This window comes from Trachypithecus francoisi, unplaced genomic scaffold, assembly GCF_009764315.1.
Source record: "Trachypithecus francoisi isolate TF-2019V2 unplaced genomic scaffold, Tfra_2.0 Lachesis_group17, whole genome shotgun sequence".
NCBI lineage: Eukaryota > Metazoa > Chordata > Mammalia > Primates > Cercopithecidae > Trachypithecus > Trachypithecus francoisi.
This window is the reverse complement of record NW_022681462.1, coordinates 59,013,209-59,028,293: the sequence shown is the minus strand read 5'-3', so window position 1 is coordinate 59,028,293 and position 15,085 is coordinate 59,013,209. Positions and strand designations below refer to the sequence as shown.

Sequence of the window (15,085 nt, the reverse complement as noted above, 5' to 3'; positions counted from 1 at the left end):
ACTGACCTCCGTGCTTTTGACATTTTGGGCTGGAAAATTCTTTGTTGTGGTGCTGCCCTGTGCATTGTAGAATGTTTAGCAGCATCTCTGGCCCCTACCTACTGGACGCTAGTAGCATCCCCGACTCTTAGTTGTGACAAAGAAAAATGTCTCCAGATAGTGCCAACTGTTTCCTTGGGAGTCAACTTGCTCCTCTTTGAGACCCACTGGTGCAGAGTAATACTGAGTCCTGGGTGGTGGGTAATGAATACGAACCCAGGTTTTCAGGTGTTCACCTTTCAGACATCAGCCATATGTATGAAGAGCCCACATTACTTTTTTTATGTTTTATTTTTGAGACAGAGTCTCACTCTCTCACCCAGGCTGGAGTGCGATGGTGCAATCTCGGCTCACTGAAACCTCCACCTGCCGGGTTCAAGTGATTCTCGTGCCTCAGCCTCCATAGCATCTGGGATTACAGGCATGCGCCACCATGCCCAGCTAATTTTGGTATTTTTAGTAGAGATGGGGTTTTACCATGTTGGTCAGACTCGTCTCTAACTCCTGACCTCAAGTAATCCACCCACCTTGGCCTCCCAAAGTGCTGGGATTACAGGTGTGAGCCACCACACCCGGCCTCATGTTACTTTGGATTAGTCTTTTTCCCAGTTAGTTTTGACATCTCTAGGTGCTGTTCTGACTTGCTTGATTAAGTAGTTCCTTTCATTTGACATATTTTTCAATTCAGGACACACTAGGATTGAACCTCGATATTCTGTTGTTGGAGAATGACAGACCAATTCAGAGTTGTACAGAAACCTCAGAACTCTCAGTGGGGACGCCTGCAGGTTTGGTACCGCCTTGCTGCTCAGGGCTCTCAGGCCTGTAGCAATGACGAATGCTGACTTGAACACCCTGCCCATACTTGCGACAAACATTTGTTTAAAGTGCCTACTATGGGAATTTTACTAACATTAATTTATTTGGTCCTTGTGAAGTAGGTGTTACTTATTTTCACTTTACAGAAGAGGAAATTGAGGCCAAAAGATATGAAGCAACACTGCCTCAGAGATACTAAGTAGAAGAACTGCCGTGAGAGGTCAAGTGACTTTGGCATGAAAGCTGATGATGCTAAATCTCTGTGCTCTTCTGCCTTCTTGGGTTGAGCCTTTGCTGTGGTAGAGCACAGAAGCCTACGAAGGAGCAGCTCCTTTTAATTGGGGTTCAGAAGTTGCCCATCTTGCCACCTACAGTTTCTGTGGGTGGAGAGCAGACCTATAGTCCAGAGAGATGGCTGGTTGAGACCATGAGCCCCAGCACTGTGTCCAGCACAGGGAAAGCCCCCATTAAGGGAGCTTCCTCCTTGATAACTTGGAGAACACTTGGTTGAACAACACACTGGGTGCTCACTTTCCCCAGAGAGAACAGCCCAAGAGTTCAGTGCTACTTACTCAAATGGTAGATGAGAGACTGACTGACCTCGCCCTCTGTAGTGGGAAACTGAGGAGGGTTCCCAGAGGCCTGTGAAGGGCAGGTGACCAGGAGTGGCGACATGGTAAGGTTGAGTGGAGACAGACTGTGGCCCCATGGCCCTTGGCAGAGTGCACACTGGGCATCCTGCAGCATTGCAGAGACCCATTCCTGTGGGAGATCCCCTGATTTCCCCACCTTAGCCAGGAGAGGCCTGGGGCCTATGGGTGCGAGGCTTGAGTGTTGACAGTCAGAGGGGCTGTGACGAGAGCTGCCAGGTGCCACTCTCAATGCCCAGAGGATGCTCTGGGAAGAAAGCCCTCACATGTTTGCCAAGGTCAAAAGCAAGAGCTCATTCCAGTCATGGTCTGTGTGGAAGCTCTTTGGTCTGCTGTCTGGGAAAGCAAAGGCAGGAACGTCCTCCTGTGAAGACTGCTGGTGTCCCAGGGAAAGAATTTGTGGCTCTTACTTGTCCTGAGTGATGCTAAGACCCTGCTAAGTGAAAGACGCTGCTCTAGGCACAGAGCCAGTCCCCATGGTCATAGCAGACAGTGGGCACCAGACTACGAAAGGCCGAGGGGTCCAGAGGTCCAGAGGTAAAGGTGGACTGTGTGTTCCCTAGGCTCAGACTCTTGTATCTTCAGCATGCTCCTGACCGTTCTGAGGCAAACCCTCCATGTAGGTTTTTGTTGTTGTTTTTGAGACAGGGTCTCACTCTGTCATCCAGGCTGGAGTGCAGTGGTGTGATTTCAGCTCACTGCAGCCTCAACCTTCCAGGCTCAAGTAGTTCTCCCACTTCGGCCTCCCAAGTAGCTGGGACTACAGCCACATGCCACCATGCCTGGATAATTTTTTTTTTTTTTTAACTTTTAATAGAGATGAGGACTCACTGTGTTGCCCAGGCTGGTCTTGAACTCCTGACTCAAGCGATCTATTCATTTCAGCCATTCAAAGTGCTGGGATTACAGGTGTGAGCCACAGTGCCTGCCCTCCACGTGGGTTCTTAAGGAAAACTACCTGTTTCTCCCTCCTCTTAGAGGCCCGTGACAGGCTCTGGGAAGGATTGCCATGAAGAGACCTGTAAACTCTTTCCGATAAGGATTTCTCAAAGGCATTTTACCATGGGTATTTTCTCCACAAACCTATTAACTTTTCTCCATTTTGAGAGATGGTATCTTCAAAAAGGTTTTCAAGTTTGAGCTACTATCACAAAATACCATAGACCAGGTGGCTTATATAAGCAACAGAGATTTATTTCTCACAGTTTCGGAGGCTGAGGTCTAAGATCAGGATACTAGCATGATTGGGTTCTGGTGAGGGTTGCAGATGGCTGATTTATCGAACTCATTACATCCTCACATAGACCGGGTGGCTTATAAGCAACAGAGATTTATTTCTCACAGTTCTGGAGGCTGAAGTCCAAGATCAGGGTACTAGCATGGTTGGGTTCTGGTGAGGGTTTCAGATGGCTGATTTCTCATTACATCCTCACATGACAGAAAGAGAAAGAGCTCTTCTTCTTTCTTCTTTCTTCTTTCTTCTCCTTCTCCTTCTCCTTCTCCTTCTCTTTCTTCTTCTTCTTCTTCTTTCCTCTTCTTCTTTCCGCTTCCTCCTCTTCCTCCTCTCCTTCTCCTTCTTCTTCCTTCTTCTTCCTTTTTTTGCCTAGGCTGGAGTGCAGTGGCACGATCTTGGCTCACTGCAACCTCTGTCTCCCAGGTCAAAGTGATTCTCCTGCCTCAGCCTCCCAAGTAGCTGGGATCACAGACATGCATCACCATGCTGGGCTAATTTTTGTACTTTTTAGTAGAGACAGGATTTCACCATGTTGGGCAGGCTGCTCTTGAAATCCTGACCTCAGGTGATCTGCCCGCCTCAGCTTCCCAAAGTGCTGGGATTATAGGCGTGAGCCACCGTGCCCAGCCTGCCAGCTTCTTCTTATACAGGTACTAATCCTATCCATGAGGGCTCTACACTCATGACCTCATTACCTTCTAAGGGCCCCGCCTCTAAATATCATCACATTGGGATTCAGGTTTCAACATAGGAATTTTGTGGGGACATAAACATTAAGCCCATAACAAAGGAGGATCCCCGAGCAGGGAATTGGGGCACAAGGATCTAAGACAGGGAATTGTATGATCAGATCCCCAGGGCAGAATAGAGGCTTGGTCATAAGTTAGGCAGAATGGAGACACAGTTCTAGAAAAGGATTCGTAGCAAGTTGTCTTGATGGTAAACCAAGGTCCAGAGTTGGGCCTCTTTAGCTTCCTCCTGACTGGAGAAAGCAGGTGTTCTAAAGGCTAGAGTAGGGACAGAGGAGGAGAAAGGAAAACTAACATATATCGAGTACTTTTATGAGGCAGTTTATGTATGAGGTAAAATTAATATTACCATTTTACTGATGAGGAAACTGTAGCTCAGTGACCTGCTTAGTAAATTTCTATAGCATCTATGGCAGTGACATGAATATGGTATGGATACATCATAGAAAAGTCATGATATTAAGGATAAAATTCTAAAATCTGAATATCCACCCAACTCCAAATCTTTTCTTTGTGCGTGTAATGACCATTTCCTGGGACTAGCCAGTTTGGGTTGGATTCTGTTCATATTACTGTCAAAGATAAAAGCAGCTGGACATCAGTTAAAGTGCTGAGAATAGATTTTAATTGGTAATAACTATTGCAACAGGGAAAAGAGTCTAGCGTGAACCAAACTTAATTTCCATTTGTACAGAGGTGACTGGGCATTTTATTTTTTATTTTTTTGAGATGGAGTTTCATTCTGTTGCCCAGGCTGGAGTGCAGTGGCACCATCTTGGCTCACCACAACCTCTGCCTCCCGGGTTCAAGTGATTCTCCTGCCTCACCCTCCCATGTAGCTGGGATTGCAGGTGCCCACCACCATGCCTGGCTAATTTTTGTATTTTTAGTAGAGACAAGGTTTTACCATATTGGTCAGGCTGGTCTCGATCTCCTGACCTCAGGTGATCCGCGCACCTCAGTCTCCCAAAGTGTTGGGATTACAGGCATGAGCTGCCATACCCAGCCTGTGACTGGGCATTTTAAAGGGTGAATGAGCTCAAGGGAGTTGGGGAAGTGAAAAATTACAAAAAGTGGGAAGGAGGGGTTGGTCCATGTGAAATCCATCTGGGTTTGCAAACTGGCATTTATCAAAGTTAGGCTCCTACCCTCCTACTGAGGCTGGAAGGCAGAGACCCTATCTTCAGGTGTTGATTGAAACAAACATTGAATTCTTCAAGCAGCCTTGTGTTTTCGCAGGCAGGCACTTTAAGAGAGGCTGGTGTTGTAGTGGTGTGGCCTCGAGCCATTAGAAGCTATATTAGTGTTTGTTCAAGTTGTTACAGGCTGAGGTTGAAAGGCTTATTCAAGAAGCAGGCTCCGAGCCTGGCTAGAATTTGGTCAAAGAGAGAATCCATGTCACTATCCTCTAAATTTAGGAAATGAACAGATTATGACAACAACGGAAAAAAAAAAAAAAAAAAGCTGGCATCCAAATTCATGCAGGAAAAATGAAGGTTAAAAGTCATAGGGAAGGGGCAGTGTTGGGGAATTGAGCTGGAACCAGCACTGACAATATTTGAAGGTATGGTTAGGTTTCGCTGTGGTTTAATATTTTACAAATGTTATTCCTGTCACATAGCTGAACTAAATACCACACATGTTTGCGATGAAGCATTATGAGCTGCAGAACATATGTGCTAATAATATGGTTCATGCAGCCTGTGGGCACTTCCCCCATGACCTAAGATGAAGGCGAGGCTTTTTAATTTTCCTTAAGGTATTGTGTTTTCTGATGGTTCCTTTTTGTTCCAAACTTTTGCTTTCCCCTTTAGAAGGAAGGCTTTTATAGGAATGATATTTTATTTTTATTTATTTATTTATTTTTGAGACGCAGTCTCACCCTGTCACCCAGACTGGAGTGCAATGGTGTGATCTCGGCTCACTGCAACCTCCGCCTCCCGAGTTCAAGCGCTTCTCCTGCCTCAGCCTCCTGAGTAGCTGGGATTATAGGTGCCCACCAATGTGCCTGGCTAATTTTTGTATTTTTAGTAGAGACGGAGTTTCTCCATGTTGGCCAGGCTGGTTTTGAACTCCTGACCTCAGGTGATCTGCGCGCCTGGGCCTCCCAAAGTGCTGGGATTACAGGTGTGAGCCACTGTACCTGGCCAGGAATGATATTTTAAATACTGTCATAGCAAGCCCTTAAGAAAATTCTTCACAGCTGCATGTTTACACACTGGCTTGTCCCTAACTGGCTTTGTTTCCAGGATGTACAGTTGTTTCTGGAATGCACAGTAGCTGGATTGCAGCCCTCCAATGATGCAAAAACAGACTGAGGGTTTGGAAATGCTGCTCCATTCTAGTTACAATGTTGCTCTTGAGGAGTCTGGCGCTATAGGGAGTCTGAGAATTCCTTATTTGAGAAACAGCCAATGGAACCACACAGACACACTGACATTAAGACATTCTTTCTCTAGATTATGCAGCATTATTACAGAGCAAAGAGAAGCCACAGGCATGAAGTACTCAATTCAGCCCTCTGCTGAAGGACAGGGTGTTCCTGAGGCTTAAGTAGGAACTGGCCCAACAGGGACAGTTGGGTTGGGCTGATACCAGGAGGCTACTGAGAGGTGTTGATGCCTTCCTGAGCTCTGCTTAATACCTCCCCAGCATCAGTCCTCTCCCGACATCTGGCAGAAACAGAGGAGCCAGACAGTAGGGACCACACCGGAGGGTGCTTTTCCCCACAGATGCATACTGAAATGGGGACAAAGTCTTCAGCTGCAAATGACCTGGATTGCTGTTTCACCTATCGTATGCATCTAATCTGACTTCAACAATCTACAGGAGAAGGTAGAACTTCATATTTCCATTTTATTTGAGTGGTTTATGAAGAAAAGTAGAGGAAAACTGCAAAGAATGGCAGAAGTAGACCCTTGAGGATGGAGGGGAGTAGGGGATGATAGTGTAGGAGGGATGGACTTTGCAGGGAGTTACACAAAGTTTGGAAAATTACACAGAATACCAGAATCACCACTAAAAGAAAGGCGGGGCACCTAAATATATTTATTAGACAACAATTCTGAGAAATTGTTCATCACTAAGGGTAGGACAGCCAGTTGATGCAGTCAAGAAGGGGCAGGAAATAGGGCGAGCTGAGTTATGAAAGCCATTCTCAGAAATGACCCAAATTTATACTGAGCTGTTGTTGTTGAGCAACCTTGGGGAAAATTATCACAGAGTCTGCTTTTCCCACAGCCTGATGTCCAAGGGGCAGACACGTGTGGTGGGCTTGCTGGAGAAATAGGCTCTTCTCAGGTGAGAACAGCATCCTTCCAATCTAGAGCTCCTGGCTCCAGGAAGTGGTGGTGGCTCTACCCTGGTGCTGTTTCATTAGTAAAGGGTGGGGTGGTGGAAAGTGCAGAAAAGCCAGGACCCCTGACACCAACAAGGCATTGGATCTCTCTGGATCTCCAGGTTGATGGACTTTGGGATTGGACAGACCTGGTCACAGTCTAGGTTCTACGTCTTACTGGTCGGGCAACTTTAGGCAAGTAGTTTAACTTCTTTGAACTTATTTTCCTCTTCTACAAAATAATGATAATATTGCTTCATGAGATTGTGAGTATTAAATGAGATCATGCATATATAGCCTACAGCCCTGAGCACACCATGAACACATAGTTATTTGATAAATGTTTGTTAGTGTGGTTAATTGAACAGAATGCCTTCAATGTCTTCCTAACCCTAAAATCCAGTGATTCTTTGAACTAGGGAGGGCAGTAGAGAGATTTAATTTGTGGAAAAATGAAAAAAACCATTTAAAATTATTCAATCAGAAATGTATTAAGCTTTGTGTATTTGTGTCAGGCATTTGTAGACAGTGTGGAAAATGTCTTATCCAGTGATTCTTTGAACTGGGGAGGGAAGTAGAGAGATTTAATTTGTGGAAAAGTGCAAACACCATTTAAAATTATTCAATCAGAAATGTATTAAGCTTTTTGTATTTGTGTCAGACATTTGTAGACAGTGCAGAAAATGTCTTAATAAATGAGACATGCTCTTTCCTTGAAAAAGCTTCAGTCTGATTCTCAAAGAATATATTAATTTTTTCTTATGATAGTTTGAAAGATTTTCTTTAAATTCCTTTTTGCGAGATTGTTTTTCCATACCAGTGCTTCTTATTTATAGGGCTTGTTGCAAGGAATTTGCAATATTATTACAAGTTGAGTATCCCTTACACCAAATGCTTAGACCAGAAGTGTTTTAAATTTTTTTGGATTTTGGAATATTTGCATCCCCAAATCTAAAATGCTGCAGTCAGCTTTTCCTTTGAGTGTCATGTTGGCATTCAAAACATTTTGATTTTGGAGCATTTCAGATTTTGGGTTTTTGAATTAGGGATAATCAATTTGTAATAATATTTAATGTATTGCTGTTTGTGAAAGATGCATTTTTAAACGATTTAGAGTCAATTCATGATAATCTCCATAATACTCTTACAAGAATTCCAGGCTGGACATGGTGGCTCATGCCTGTAATCCCAGCACTTTGGGAGGCAGAGGCAGGCAGATCACTTGAGGTCAGGAGTTTGAGGCCAGCCTGGCCAACATGGCGAAACCCCGTCTCTACAAAAAATACAAAAATTAGCAGGGCGTGGTGGTGTGCATCTGTAATCTCAGCTACTTGGGAGGCTGAGGCAGGAGAATCACTTGAACCCAGGAGGTAGAAGTTACAGTGAGCTGAGACTGCACCACTGCACTCCAGCCTGGGTGACAGAGTGAGGCTCAGTGTCAAATTAAAAAAAAAAAAAAAAGAATTCCAATATGATTTCTTAAGTGGGAGAAAGGGGTGGAGTGTACGAACTGTGTGCGAATGCAGCCTTTGTTCATGCTTCGTGTGAACCCTCCTATCACCGCTTAAAATGGTAGGGACAATGAATTAGTTCAGGGCTTCCCTAAATATGGGGAATGCTAAATTCTGGGTACATCCAAGAGCACGTGCTAGGCTTTCGAATGCCATTTGTCTCACATGTTGAGGTCTAAGGTTGCAAACCATTGTTTCCTAGTGTGAATTCCTAATATTCCTGGTGTGAACAGGCATGTGTGTCTTCTTTTAATTTCTTCTTGAGTTCAGTGCTTTGAAAACAGACAGCTGAAGAAAATGTCTAATAGTCTAAAGAGGAAGCAAACACTTTCCTAGAAACCTTCGAACCTCCGAAATGGTTTTCTAGAAATTCTCGCCATAATATATTCTCCTTTTCTTTCTGGGCTTCATTCTTGATGTCTTGGCTATCTCTAAGTTTTTTTTTTTTTTTTCCTTTCCCCACACAGAGTATTGCTCTGTCCCCTAGGCTGGAGTGCAGTGGAGTGATCTTGGCTCACTGCAACCACCACTTCATGGGCTTGAGCGATTCTCCTGCCTCAGCCTCCTGAGTAGCTGCGAGGAGCAATACCACACCCAGCTAATTTTTGTATTTTTGGTAGAGACAGGGTTTTGCCATGTTGGCCAGGCTGGTCTTGAATTCCTGGCCTCACGTGATCTGCCTGCCTTGGCCTTCCAAAGTGCTGGGATTACAGGCATGAGCCACCGTGACTGGCCTTGTCTCTGAAATTTGTGTGCAATTGTCCTCTAGGAATTTGCAGGGTATTCCAGATTGAAAACAGACCCTTGAAAAGTATGGGGCATGCAGGCTGGGATGGAGTCCACAGCTGAGGGAAAAGCCAGGGACTCAGAATAGGGGAATCTTTGCTTCAGAGGAAGGCGGCTGCAGACTTGGTGCCAGGAGTCCTTGGTTCCCAGCTCTGCACTAACTGGATTTGAGACTTTGGGGAAAGTGCCCAGATGCTGTGGTCTGCTCTGGATTGTCATGCAGTTTAAATGAGATGTTGCCTGTGAAGGGCTTTCTGGGAGGAACAGTTACATATCTAGACCAACCCTACTTGTAATGCAGGAACAGAACAAAACAAAACTGAAGTTACATAGATGCTGCCACTTGAATACTCTTAGATTACAATGTCTCAAAGTGCATAGGGTAAAGTAGCAGATGACTGAGGAAAATGCATCTAAACTTCTCTGAGCCTTCTTATCTCTCAGAGACCCAGTAGGCTTCTAACAGACCAAGGCCCTGGACAGGGTGTGGCCCCCTTTCCTATGAGAGGATTAGGAGGGAAGGAAAGGGAAGGAAGGTGATGCATGGAATTGATCTTAGTTGTTGACTTTGTGCCAACTGGCTGGTGGGTTTTGAGACCAGAACAGAAAGATGAAGTCATAGAGAAGGAGGAGGTGAAAGAGGTGAGAGAAATGGAAGCAAGTGTAAAAAGGATTGATAGGCTGGGCGCAATGGCTCATGTCTGTAATCCCACCACTTTGGGAGGCCAAGACAGGTGGACCACAAGGTCAGGAGTTTGAGACCAGCCTGGCCAACATGGCGAAACCCTGTCTCTACTAAAAGTACAAAAATTAGCCTGGCACGGTGGCGGGTACCTGTAATCCCAGCTACTTAGGGGGCTGAGACAGGAGAATCACTTGAACCCGGGAGGTGGAGGTTGTGGTGAACCAAGATCGTGCCACTACACTCCAGCCTGGGTGACAGAGGAAGATTCTGTCTTGGGGAAAAACAAAAAGGATTGATAAAGGAAGATAGCAAGAGATTGAAGAGGGGAGGAAGAGGAGCACAGTGGGAAATAGGCCTCCCCTCGGCAATGGGGAATCGGAGCTCCTGACTCCAGAATCGTATCCTACTTCTAGGATAAAGGTTTGGGTTCCTATTGGGCGTCATATGAAGTTCTGTTTGGTTGAATAAAACTCACATCACATTTGCTGACTGCTTCCTTTGGAAGAATCCTGGACAGGGGTGAAATGTGGACAGTGAGGGGGTAGGAGTGCACTTTGCATAGATCTGGGGTTCAAGTTAGGAGATTTTTGTGTAAGATTTGCTTTAAAAAAATTCAGGGCTGCTTACAAAGTAATGGGCTTGATTTCTTTTGTCTTGCTTATGGAAATCAGTTTATTTGTCTCATAATAAGCAAAAACTGAAGAAATCAACACCACTGTTGCTAATTTTGAAGCTACAAGGAAAACTGATGAGGTGAAATTTTTGGCATACATCAGAATCGTATTCGGTCTGAAATGGAATAATTTCCTCTTTTTCTTTTCTTTTTAATAAACCCAACTAAAGTAAATATTTTCCTGAGCTTTCATCCCATAGGAGGACTTATTTTGGCTGGATGCCTTCTGAAGAGGGTGAGAAATAGTGCTGCTGATTTCTCACCTCTGAGCCTCCTGGTGCGTCCCAACGAAACCCTGCTCTCCCTGCTCTGAGGGAAGGTGCTTCACAGCGACTTCAGCCTGAGGGCAGTGACAGTGAAGTGGCCTCCAGAGAGCCAGCAGCCTGGGCTGCCCTCCGCTGTGTGTTTTTGTGCCCTCAGGAATGTGTGGATGCAGCAAATGACAACAGTGAGTGCTCTGTCCCTAGCGGAGCCCCGGGCCCTCTCACTCTTTATGTTGGCTGTTTTCCAAGGTTGAATGATTGCATTGGTGGAAGCTTCATTATCCACAAGGGGAGGCAAGACAGTGGCTGGAGGGAGAAAAATAGGCCTTTCCCAAGGGCATGATTCTAGCAGGGTTTGCATTTTTACATCAGTAGATCTCAGGGAGTTTCATTTTCTGTCAGTTTGGACGTTTGCCCTATCCCAGCTACTTGGGAGGCTGAGGCAGGAGGATCACTTGAGGCCAGGTATTTGAGACCAGCCTGGGAAACATAGCAAGGTCCCACCTCTGAAAAATAAATAAATGAATATCTCAGCACTAAAGCCCATGTATTTAGTGGTAATACAATTTCTGCTTTTGACAAAATTTTCCACTGGATGTCAACTACCATAGCATCACTTTGCAGTTGGAAAGGACCACAGAGCTCATTCTTGTGTAATCACTGAATGTCTGGAGAGGCTGTGCACACAGCTAGTTAGTGACAGAGCAATGCCTAGAATTTGGGTTATCCAAGCCCCACATCAGTGTTGTGGTCCTTACACTTCGTTGCCTCTGGTGTCATTAGATTAATTTCAGTAATTTGTTGTATCAGGTTGAGCTGAAGTGACCTGTATTCCAATCCTGTTTTTTCCACACCTAGGTGTATACTCAAGAGAAATGATCACACGAAACTTATACACAAATATTCAGAGCAGCATTATTCAAAATAGCTAAAAAGTGGAAACAAACCAAATGTCTATCAACTGATAAATGGATAAACAAAGTGTGATATTTGCATGCAATGAACTACTATTCAGCCTTAAAAAGGAAGGAAGCAGCGACATATGCTACGACATGGATGGCCTTGGAAACATGCTAGGTCAAAGAAGCCAGACACAAAAGCCATATGCTGTATGATTCAATTTATATGAAATGTCCTGAATAGGCAAATTCACAGAGACAGAAAGTAGTTTAGTGGTTTCCAGGGCCTGTGGGAAGGGGAGTATGTGGAGTGACTACTAATAAGTATACAAGGTTTATTATTGGGATGAAAAGAATGTTGTGGAATTTGGCCAGGCACAGTGGCGCACGCCTGTAATCCCAGCACTTTGGGAGGCTGAGGCAGGAGGATCACTTGAGGCCAGGTATTTGAGACCAGCCTGGGAAACATAGCAAGGTCCCACCTCTGAAAAATAAATAAATGAATATCTCAGCACTAAAGCCCATGTATTTAGTGGTAATACAATTTCTGCTTTTGACAAAATTTTCCACTGGATGTCAACTACCATAGCATCACTTTGCAGTTGGAAAGGACCACAGAGCTCATTCTTGTGTAATCACTGAATGTCTGGAGAGGCTGTGCACACAGCTAGTTAGTGACAGAGCAATGCCTAGAATTTGGGTTATCCAAGCCCCACATCAGTGTTGTGGTCCTTACACTTCGTTGCCTCTGGTGTCATTAGATTAATTTCAGTAATTTGTTGTATCAGGTTGAGCTGAAGTGACCTGTATTCCAATCCTGTTTTTTCCACACCTAGGTGTATACTCAAGAGAAATGATCACACGAAACTTATACACAAATATTCAGAGCAGCATTATTCAAAATAGCTAAAAAGTGGAAACAAACCAAATGTCTATCAATGATAAATGGATAAACAAAGTGTGATATTTGCATGCAATGAACTACTATTCAGCCTTAAAAAGGAAGGAAGCAGCGACATATGCTACGACATGGATGGCCTTGGAAACATGCTAGGTCAAAGAAGCCAGACACAAAAGCCATATGCTGTATGATTCAATTATATGAAATGTCCTGAATAGGCAATTCACAGAGACAGAAAGTAGTTTAGTGGTTTCCAGGGCCTGTGGGAAGGGGAGTATGTGGAGTGACTACTAATAAGTATACAAGGTTTATTATTGGGATGAAAAGAATGTTGTGGAATTTGATAGTTGTGATGGTTGCACAATTCTGTTAACATACTAAAAGCCACTGAATTGACACTTTTTTTAAATGGGTGAATTCATGGTATAGGAATTATATCTCAATAAAACTGTTATTTAAAAAATTCTGGCTCTACCTCTTACTGGCTGGGCGATTTTAGGCAATGAACCTGAAGCCAAGGCATCTCAGCTATGAAACAGGAATAATAATACACTTTACAGGGTGTTTTTGACAAATGAGATTGTGAATTTGAAAATGCTTCTAAACTGTAAACCTCATACATTTTTGGACTGTCAGTGGCTTATAAGTTCATTATAAATTGGATTTTTAATCTTCTCCTCCTGTGTTTTTCACAATACTAACAAGGTCTGGGTACATAGTGATCACTCAAATAAAGATTTATTGAGTTGATTCAAATGTATTCCAGTTTTATTCAATTGTGGCAAATGAAACTATGTAACAAGAGATCTACTCTTTTAAAAGTTTTTAAGTGTACAAAACAGTATTATGAATGATATGCACATTGTTGTACAGCAAGTCTCTAGAACTTTTTCATCTTACATAACTGAAACTATATCCACTGAACAGCAACTTCCTATTTTTACTTTCTCCCAGTTCCTGGCAACTACTGTTTTACTTTCTGCTGTATGAGTTTGACTACTTTACATACTTCGTATAAGAGGAGTCATGTAGGATTTGTCCTTCTGTGATGGACTTACTGCACTTAGCATAATGTGCTGAAGGTTCATCTATGTTGCAGGCTGCATCAGAATTTTCTTCCTTTTAATACTGAATCATATTCTACTGTATGAATATACTGCATTTTCTTTACGCATCCTTCCATCGATGAACATTTAGATGGTTTCCATCTGTTGACTATTGTAAATAATGATGTAGTGAATATGGGCGTGCAAATATTTTTTCACGAGCTTGTTTTCAATTTTTTGAATAAATACCCAGAAGTGGGATTGCTGGATCATACGGTAGTTCTATTTTTAATTTTTTTTTTTTTTTTTTTTTTTGAGATGGAGTTTTGCTCTTGTTGCCCGGGCTGGAGTGCAATGGCGTGATATTCCATTCACTGCAACCTCTGCCTGCTGGGTTCAAGCGATTCTCCTGCCTCAGCCTCCCAAGTAGCTGAGATTACAGGTGCCCGCCACCATGCCCGGCTAATTTTGTATTTTTGGTAGAGACAGGATTTCACCATGTTGGCCAGGCTGGTCTCGAACTCCTAGTCTTAGGTGATCAGCCTGTCTCAGCCTCCCAAAGTGCTGGGATTAGAGGTGTGAGCCTCCACAGCTGGCCCTATTTTTAATTTTTTGAGGGCCTTCCATATTATTCCTCATAGTGGCTGCACCACTTTACGTTCGCAGCAACAATGCACAAGGGTTCCGATTTCTTACATCCTTGCCAAGATTCGTTGTTTTCCTTTTTTTTTTTGAGACAGAGTCTCACTGTGTCTCCTAGGCTGGAGTGCAGTGGGATCTCGGCTCACTGCAACCTCTGCCTCCTGGGTTCAAGTGATTCTAATGCCTCAGCCTCCTGAGTAGCTGGGATTTCAGGCACCTACCACCACACCCAGCTAATTTTTGTATTTTTAGTAGAGATGAGTTTTCACCATGTTGGCCAACTGGTCTTGAACTCCTGACCTCAAGTGATCCTCCCGCCTCAGCTTCCCAAAGTGCTGGGATTATAGGCGTGAGCCACTGTGGTTGGCCATGTTATCATTTAAAAAAAAAAAAAGGAAAGAAAAAAGAAAATAATGGCCATTCTGAAAGGTATGAGGTGATACCTCATTGTAGTTTTGATCAGCATTTTCCTGATGATTAGTAATGTTGAGCATCTTTTCATATATTTTCTGGCGATTTGTATGTCTTTTTTGGAGACATGTCTATTCAAGTACTTTTGCCAATTACTAAATTGCATTATTTATTTTCTTGCTGTTGAATTTATTGAGTTCCTTATATGTTTTGAACATTAATTCTTTATAAGAAATACCGTTTGCAAATATTTTCTCCATTCTTTATGTTACCATTTTTACTCTGTTGATTGTTTCCTTTGCTATGCAGAAAGTTTTAAGTTTAATGGTGTCTCACTTCTCTGTTTTTGCTTTTGTTGCCTGTGCTTTGCTGTCATATCCAAGGAATCATTGCCAAGACCAATGTTATGAAGATTTTCCTCTGCGTTTTGTTCTAAGAGT

At 43.6% G+C, this 15,085-nt stretch overlaps 1 protein-coding gene across 4 annotated transcripts in view; it reads left to right on the top strand.

Annotated features, from left to right (window-relative positions):
- Positions 1-15,085, top strand: part of STON1 (stonin 1) — a 63,118-nt gene that overhangs the window by 27,279 nt on the left and 20,754 nt on the right. The window contains exon 2 of one of the 4 annotated variants that reach the window (XM_033175759.1): positions 6,224-6,326. The exons of 2 other annotated variants lie outside the window; for them this stretch is intronic. The gene's annotated coding sequence lies outside the window, so the exon portion shown is untranslated. Of the gene's footprint in view, positions 1-6,223; positions 6,327-10,001; positions 10,932-15,085 lie in introns of those variants that run through there. One more of the 4 variants, XM_033175761.1, reaches the window with a different exon arrangement.